Raw genomic sequence first — 8,503 nt, 5'->3', positions numbered from 1 at the left:
TAAGTCTTGTTTTAAAATAAATTAATAATTTTGTTGTTTGTTAAAGAAACCTGGTTGGTGGATTTGTATTCTGAAACAGATAGATAAAAGTCTATAATTGGCCATATCCATAACTGGTTAAGATATTTTTAAATCTATGTTGTGACCAGTGGGACTAGAGAGAGACATTGCACTCCTCCATCCTTGATTCTAAAACTATTTAGCCCCTTTTATAACCCTTCATAATTTCAAAGGCCTCTAACAGGCCATTTTAACCTTGTTTTCTCCAGTGACAAAAGCTCAATTTTTCAAATTTATTTTTATTTAGAGATACAGCACTGAAACAGGCCCTTCGGCCCACTGAGTCTGTGCTGACCAACAACCACCCATTTATACTAACCCTGCAGTAATCCCATATTCCCTATCACTTACCTACACTGGGGGCAATTTACAACGGCCAATTTACCTATCACCTGCAAGTCTTTTGGCTGTGGGAGGAAACCGGAGCACCCGGCGAAAACCCACGCAGACACAGGGAGAACTTGCAAACTCCGCACAGGCAGTACCCAGAATCAAACCCAGGTCCCTGGAGCTGTGAGGCTGCGGTGCTAACCACTGCGCCACTGTGCCGCCCATCTTTCTTGGTAAGTAATGAATAACCTCTTAATTTCAATGACTTTACACTGTTCGGTTTCACTGCAGCTGGATCATTGACCCTTGCTCCTTGAATTGATGGATAGGTCACTGAACAACTGTGACCCAAGCCCTCCCCACCCCTTTCCGACTGGGGCCATTTATAATTGGTTTCTTTGGGTTTTCTTATGCATTAAATATGTCTGGATACAGTCAGTGGGCCTGGAAAGCACCAATTAAGGCAGAAGATGTTGAGCACTTCACTCAACCAGCCTTGTCTTCAATTCCCCACAGTAATACATGATCAAAACGCTAACTCTTCAATCAATGGCATAGGGGACTGTCTCAAAATTCCCTCATTTATCTCAAATGATAAAAAAAATCTTGCAGTTATAGCATGCCTTATCAGGCCATTCTGAAATATTTCAAAGTGTTTCATGTGTAATGAGCTACTTTGAGGTCTAGTCTGCTTTTGGTGTTTGTTAAGGAGCAAAGCTGGCCACAGGACGCTGGCTGAGAAGCCCCTGTTCGTCTTCCAATAGCTCCACACATTTAAAACACACCGAAATAGGCACCTCTGGCAATACAGCACTCCCTTTGTACTGCTCTGGGGTGACAGCCTAGATTCCACACTGCAGTTCAACCCTGGGGACTGAACCCACGAGCCCACTCAGAGGCATACGTACAACTAACTGGTCCAAACATGCACGTGGCCAAGCTGTCGTACCCCCCACCCTAGCATCTGGTACCAGCTGGGCCTGTCTTTCAGTCCTTCAAAACATCTTATGTTTCCCTTTTTTGTACATTCCAGGATATCAGATTTTTATGTTTTTATTTTCCCTGTCAGTTTTTTTCTGGGAATCTGTATTGATGAAATAATTGATTGTGTCTGATTTTCTCCATTCACTCCTGACTCAGATTGAGTTTGCTGATAACAGGTTGATCCCAGAATTAACATGCTTCATTTATGGGAAAGGGTTCAAACGAGGGCTGGGTTATAACTAATTCCTGTTCCTGGTTGGGATTCAGTGATCTCTAGTAGGAACATTGGAACAGAAGGAGGCCATTCAGCCCCTCAAACCTGCTCCTCCAGTCAATTAGATCCTGGCTGATCTGCATCTCAACTCCATTTACCAGCCTTTGCTTCGTATCCCGCGATATCCTTACCCATTAAATATCTATCAATCGCCACTTTGAAAGCTCCAATTGTCTCCCAGCCTCACAGCCTGTAAGGGGAGAGAGCTGCCGATTTCCACTGCCCTTTGTGGGAAGAAGTGCTTCCTGACATCACTCCATTAAATCCTTTTAACATTTTGAACACTTCAATTAGATTGCCCCTTAATCTTCAATATTCAAGGGAAAACAAACCTAGTCAAATGCTCAGCCACACACTTCAGGAGGGTCTCAGATTGCATAGAATTACATAGAATGTGAAGGAGGACATTTAGAGACCCCTCGGGGATAAAATAGGTTCTCGAACATTGTCAGTTCCAAGTTGCTAAGAATCAGAACATTAGGTATAGGATTTATAACTGCTGACACTAACGGTCACCAACAAAATTAACTGTTGACCACAAAGCAACCAGATGGGAAGGATATGGGGAACAATGGGTCGGGAACGATGTAAGGTTGAAAGCAGACATGTCTACATCAAGAGTCAGGGTCGCAAAAATAGATGAGGAAAACATGTTGTTGAAAGAGGGACCTAGTGGGGCAACGGTCACTGCTGTATCAGCAGAATGCGGGCGAACTAGTCAAATACTATATCGGTAATATGGGCGGAGTTCCAAGTGTAATGCGAAAGATAAATACCGCATGAATCTTTGTATCATTGGAGAAATCTCCTGGCTTGACCGGTAGATATTGTCTCCCCACCGGTGAGACCTGAGGTGTCTAGTGATCATTTCAGTCATTCCACCTAACAATTGGCGTAGTCGGCAGGATACAGACAGACGGGGGACACAGATCGGAGAAACGAAGTCACCATGTGAGTACATTTAAATTACCACACTAAGTTAGGATGAGGTAGAAACCATTCTGTGTCCGCCACCCGAGTATCTGAATCTGCAGGTCTGGTCAAACGCCAACCAGTTAAAGGTAAAAGCAAAATACTGCAGATGCTGGAAATCTGAAATAAAAACTAGAAATGCTGGAAATACTCAGCAGGTCTGGCAGCATCAGTGGAGAGAGAAGCAGAGTTAACATTTCAGGTAGGTGACCCTTCTTCAGAACTGACAAATATTAGCAATGTAAAAGGTTTTACAGCAAGTAAAGCGGGGGGTGGGGCAAGAGATAACAAAAGAGAAGATGTAGATAGGACAAAGTCACAGATTAGCTGACCAGAAGGTCATGGAGCAAAGGCAAACGGTATGTTAATGGTGTGCTTGAAAGATAAAGAGTTAGTGCAGAGAGGGTGTGAATGGACAGAATAATGAACAGCATTGGCTCCAAGCACAAACATAAAAAAAAAGTGGGTAGGCATAGTAGAAACAAATTAAACAATCTAAAATAAAATAAACAAAGAAAAAAGAAAAAATAACTAAAAATAAAAAGGGGGGCCCGTCATGCTCTGAAATTATTGAACTCAATGTTCAGTCCGGCAGGCTGTAGTGTGCCTAATCGGTAAATGAGATGTTGTTCCTCGAGCTTGCATTGATGTTCACTGGAACACTGCATCAATCCCAGGATAGAGATGTGAGCATGAGAGCGGGGGTAAGTGTTGAAATGGTGAGCAACAGGAAGCTCGGGGTCATGCTTTCGGACTGAGCGGAGGTGTTCCGCAAAGCAGTCACCCAGTCTGCGTTTGGTCTCCCCAGTGTAGAGGAGACCACATTGTGAGCAGTGAATACAGTATACTACATTGAAAGAAGTACAAGTAAATCGCTGCTTCACCTGAAAGGAGTGTTTGGGGCCTTGGTTAGTGAAGAGAGAGGAGGTAAATGGGCAGGTATTACACCTCCTGTGCTTGCAGGGGAAGGTGCCGTGGGAAGGGGACGAGGTGTTGGGGGTAATGGAGGGGTAGACTAGGGTGTTGCAGAGGGATCGATCCCTTCGGAATGCTGAAAGGGGAAGGGAGGGGAAGATGCTTTTGGTAGTGGCATCATGCTGGAAATGGCAGAGGATGATCTTTTGGATGCGGAGGCTGGTGGGGTGGAAAGTGAGGACAAGGGGAACCCTGTCGCGGTTCTGGGAGGGAGGGGAAGGGGTGAGGGTATGGGTGCGGGAAATGGGCTGGGCACAGTTGGGCCCTGTCAACAACAGTGGGGGGGAATCCATTGTTGAGGAAAAAGGAAGACATATCAGAAGCGCTGTCCTGGAAGGTAGCATCATCAGAGCAGATGCTTCGGAGACGGAGAAACTGGGAGAATGGAATGGAGTCCTCACAGGAGGCAGGGTGTGAAGAAGTGTAGTCGAGGTAGCTGTGGGAGTCGGTGGGCTTATATTAGATATTAGTAGACAGCCTATCCCCAGAGATGGAAACAGAGAAGTCGAGGAAGGGAAGGGAGATGGACCATGTGAAGGTGAGAGAAGGGTGGAAATTGGAAGCAAAGTTGATAATGTTTTCCAGTTGGGGGCAGGAGCAGGAAACGGCACCGATACAGTCATCAATGTACCGGAAAAAGAGTTGGGGGAGGGGGTCTGAGTAGGACTGGAACAGGGAATGTTCGACATATCCCACAAAAAGACAGGCATAACTAGGACCCATGCGGGTCCCCATAGCAACACCTTTTACTTGAAGGAAGTGAGTGGAGTTGAAGGAGAAGTTGTTCAATGTGAGAACAAGTTCAGCCAGGCGGAGGAGGGTGTTGGTGGATGGGGACTGGTTGGGCCTCTGTTCCAGGAAGAAGCGGAGAGCCCTGAAACCGTCCTGGTGGGGGATGGAGGTGTAGAGCGATTGGACGTCCATAGTGAAGAGGAGGCGGTTAGGGCCAGGAAACTGGAAATTGTCAAAATGACGTAGGGCGTCAGAAGAGTCACGGATGTAGGTGGGAAGAGACTGGACCAGAGGAGAAAAGATAGAGTCGAGATAGGTAGAAATAAGTTCAGTGGGGCAGGAAGAGGCTGAGACAGTGGGTCTGCCGGGACAGTTCCTGTTTGTGGATTTTGGGAAGGAGGTAGAAGCGGGCTGTCTGGGGTTGTGGGCAGTTAAAGGTATTGGACGAAACATTCACGGTTATATAGAGTAATAGTATATAACACGTGTCTGGTATTAGTTGCAATAATGGTCCCGCCCCCGGAGGGAGGGTGAAAAGGACAACAACCCAATAGGTTTAAAGATAGCTGTGGGTAAAAAGGAAGACATAGAGCTCAAATGGGGACCGGAAGGGTCCTGAGCAAAGTACCTAGGTGATAAAAATCGGAAACTAGTTGCAAAAATGATTAGACAAGGTTGGAAACCAGACAATCCACCAACTGAGCAGAAAGCGTGGTGGAACGCAGAAAAGAAACAAAAGGAGGATAAAGCCTTCATATTGATTACACATGCATATCAGAAATTATGTCAACAAGTGAATAACCATAAAGAAAAATGTGAGGGAGGAAAGCAACAGATGGCACCCATTAAGCCAACTGCGCTAGATACAACTGATGATGATGTGGACTAGGAAAGGTGCAGTAAGGGGGGGGGGAGATGGAATATGGAGAAAGGACTTACTGGTAGTAGCCCCTGACTGCATTCATTTGGAATTGTTGAGGATATACCACGGCCCCGACCATGGGGGACGCAATAGTATGATTAGCAGATTAAGTGGAAACTGTTGGTGGAGCGGAATGGGAAGTGATGTGGCGAAATACTGCCAACGATGCATAATATGTGGGCAACATAACCCAGGAAAGCCCATAAAGGTTAGAATGGCTCAGCAGCCATGACCAAAAGGCCCATGGGAATACAGATAGATTTCACGGGCCCATTACCCAATGGGGAGAAGCATTTCCCACCTAAGACTGCAACGCTAAAACAATGGCTCATATCTTTGCGTCTGATATAATTCCCCGATGGGGAATCCCTCTCCAGATGGATTCTAATCAGGGCACCCACTTCATGGGAAAGGTCATGAAGGAAGCCTGCAAATTATTGGGCATCCAACAATGATTCCATGTACCATACCACCCTCAGAGCTCTGGGCTGGTGCAATGGATGAACCGAACTCTCAGAGCCGCTCTAGGGAAAGCCATTACGGAGACGGGATGGGGATGGGTAGACATCCTCCCATGTATACTCATGCGTTTATGAGCAACACTAAACCGGACGACTGGACTAACCACCTTCGCACTTCTGACCCGGTGCGCCATGTGCCTGTCAGAAGGAATATTGACAGGTAGTGAAGAACTAGGGCCAATACAAGACCGTATTCGGAACTATGTACAACTACAGGAACTACAACAAGACGTAAAGGAACAGCAAACCACTAAGGATCAGGAAGCTCAGAATAAGGGACCAGTCGAGCTGGTACTGAAAGTTGGGGAATACGTGTTTGTCCAGGTGACGCCAGGGCAGACAGGTTTTGCCCCATGATGGATCGGACCTTACGAGGTGATCATGACAAGTGACGCCTGCACATGTGTGGACATGAGAGGTAAAGGCAGGTGGAAACACTGGTCTCAGTTGAAAAAATATATTGAACATCCGTAATCTCAGGTTGACAGGCATGATTCTAGTGGCCTAAATGATGCTGTTCTAAAATAACACGAAGCTATGAACTAACCCTAACAAAATCTCTACCCTGACTCACAGGAATTAATGGAGCAATTGACAACAAGAAACCAGCAATGTGTTTTAACCCAGAGGACTAACTAGAACAAGATGTAACGGGCCATGCTCGTGGCAGTATGCCTTATACTCGCCAACACCCAATGAACGATGGGCCGTATATGGGAACCTACCAAAGCGACCAACACCACCGTCACCCTCTATGGTAACGACGACACCTAAGGACTTAAAATGCCCGGAACTGATCCGAGGGCCACAAAATGGACGAGTATTGTTTACGGAAGATGAACAATTGTATAATAATGTAAGACATGAAATTGTACCAGTCATAGTTAACCACACTATATTACAGTTGCCCGAATATTGTAAGAATTTTACGCATTTAGTATGGTTATATAAAAACCTGATGAATGTTATGGCAAAACAAGCAGCTGATGCAACTCGTGCCATGTGCTTTAGGGGCCATGCAGCGTTCCAGCGCAACAAGAGAAACATAGTCAATGATCGGGGTAAACACAGGGGCGTCCCTGGTAAATACCCTCGACATACAGATGGTACAATCTGAGATGGAACGATTAAAAGGGGTATTACAGGGACTGATGAGGAGAGGTAACCAAGCTGCTCAGATAGGGACTATAGTAGGGCAGCAGGCAGCCACAAATTTGCTCCAAGGAATACCAGTTATAGAAAGTCATGCGAGTACAATTAATCAATTAAATGATAGGGAATACTGGGATGCTGAAAACAGTGCCAAATGGGAATTGTGCCAGGCCTGTGGCCAATGGATGATGGGTCAATTACAGCACAATTTGGCACAGATACAGCAAGAAGAGGTGCCGGACTGGATCAATAGCTCATACCTCCACAATTTAGCCCAAAGTCCGGGCCTAATAGGTGTCTGTACTCTCAAAGGAATGACCAGGGTTTACCCGATGGTCCAAGAGTGCATGATGGATGCCACACAGATGGTGGGGATGGTACTTATGATCCCTGCAGTCACGCAGAATGCACACCCGTATCCCTAGTATCAGGTCGAAAATATTGGCCTGATCCAGGGTGACAAGTACCTCAGGTATTACCCCATAGACACGTATGCTCTCCGGAAGAATGGAATGATAAGGGGAGCATCATTGAGTGGGTGCCGCCGAAAAGGGAGTCTCACCATATGTCCACACCCCATGGGCATGCGTACAAAGGATGAATGCAGCTACAACAAAACCGAAGGCTGCATGCTAGAAATATCGCATGTAGAGCACCACTATACCCGTTCGGCATATAGGGGTCAAGGAGAGTATTGTGTCATCACCACCGAAGCTGAGTACCAATATGCAGGCTTCACCTGGACCATCACCATGTCAAACATTTGCTTTAAGCCACGGATCCCTGTCACCATCGGCCATGCCCGTATGGTATATATAAAACTAAGAGAGCAGGTTACCATCAATGTCACAGACTAGCTTGGGGAAGACCTAAGCCGGTATGAAGAACTCGTGGGAGCACCAATTCCCCACCTACCCGAACGTTTGCAGAACATCAGGCAGGACAGACGGAGGGTAATAAAATAATATCACATACTAGGCAAAAACTCACGGACATGGAATTCAATATAGAAACTGACTTGCGAGCACAAACATGGGGAATGAACGTTAACATCCACCCATGGATCCGGATAATATCCCACATATTAGTTGTAATACAGCTTATTGTAGTGCTAGCATGAGCAATTACCGTATGTGGAACATGTAAGAGATGAGCAGACAAGCGGCAGGCAAGGATCATGTTGAAAGAGCAGCAGAGGTTACCACCTGGGAATTTAATGGTTATGTAAATAGTGACCCCGGGTCCCCCAGACCAAGTGACTGATCACCACAGCGGGGCAGGGGACACGGGACAAGTAGGTGTAGGACAAGGGAAAGTGCAGAGCCAAGTCGCTAGTAATTAGTTAACTTTGGCTCGCACCAAGTACCAAAAGGGGGGACTGAAGGAGGACATTTAGAGATCCCTCAGGGATAAAATAGGTTCTCGAACATTGTCAGTTCAACAAAAATAACTTTGAGACAACTGTTGACCACAAAGGAACCAGATGGGAAGAATATGGGGAACAATGGGTCGGGAACGATGTAAGGTTGAAAGCAGACATGTCTACATCAAGAGTCAGGGTCGCAAAAATAGATGAGGAAA

The sequence above is a fragment of the Heterodontus francisci genome, chromosome 32, assembly GCF_036365525.1.
Source record: "Heterodontus francisci isolate sHetFra1 chromosome 32, sHetFra1.hap1, whole genome shotgun sequence".
In the NCBI taxonomy this organism is placed as follows: domain Eukaryota; kingdom Metazoa; phylum Chordata; class Chondrichthyes; order Heterodontiformes; family Heterodontidae; genus Heterodontus; species Heterodontus francisci.
This window is presented reverse-complemented; position numbering follows the sequence as displayed.